We start from the raw sequence: 326 nt of genomic DNA on the forward strand, positions 1-326 counted from the left end.
AAATACAATTTAGTTTGTAGTGCAGGGGGGGGCACTTGCCCACCCCTGCCCCATACTCGCTACGCCCATGGTAATACCTATGCAATGTTACTATTTAAAAAAAAATATTTTTTGTTGACACATTATTTTATGTAATTTTGTTATTGATTAATTTACAAATATATACCAAGGCACCAAATGCTAATTACACTCCCCTGATATATTTTCCCATTTGTACCACTGTATTAACATAATATTTGTTTCATTAGACAAGTCCACTGTTATAACGACTGAAACTTCCAGCAGTAACCCACTAGACAGTCAAAAAAATATGAAAAGGAAAAAAG

This window comes from Acyrthosiphon pisum, chromosome A1 (genome assembly GCF_005508785.2).
Source record: "Acyrthosiphon pisum isolate AL4f chromosome A1, pea_aphid_22Mar2018_4r6ur, whole genome shotgun sequence".
NCBI classification, from domain to species: Eukaryota; Metazoa; Arthropoda; class Insecta; order Hemiptera; family Aphididae; genus Acyrthosiphon; species Acyrthosiphon pisum.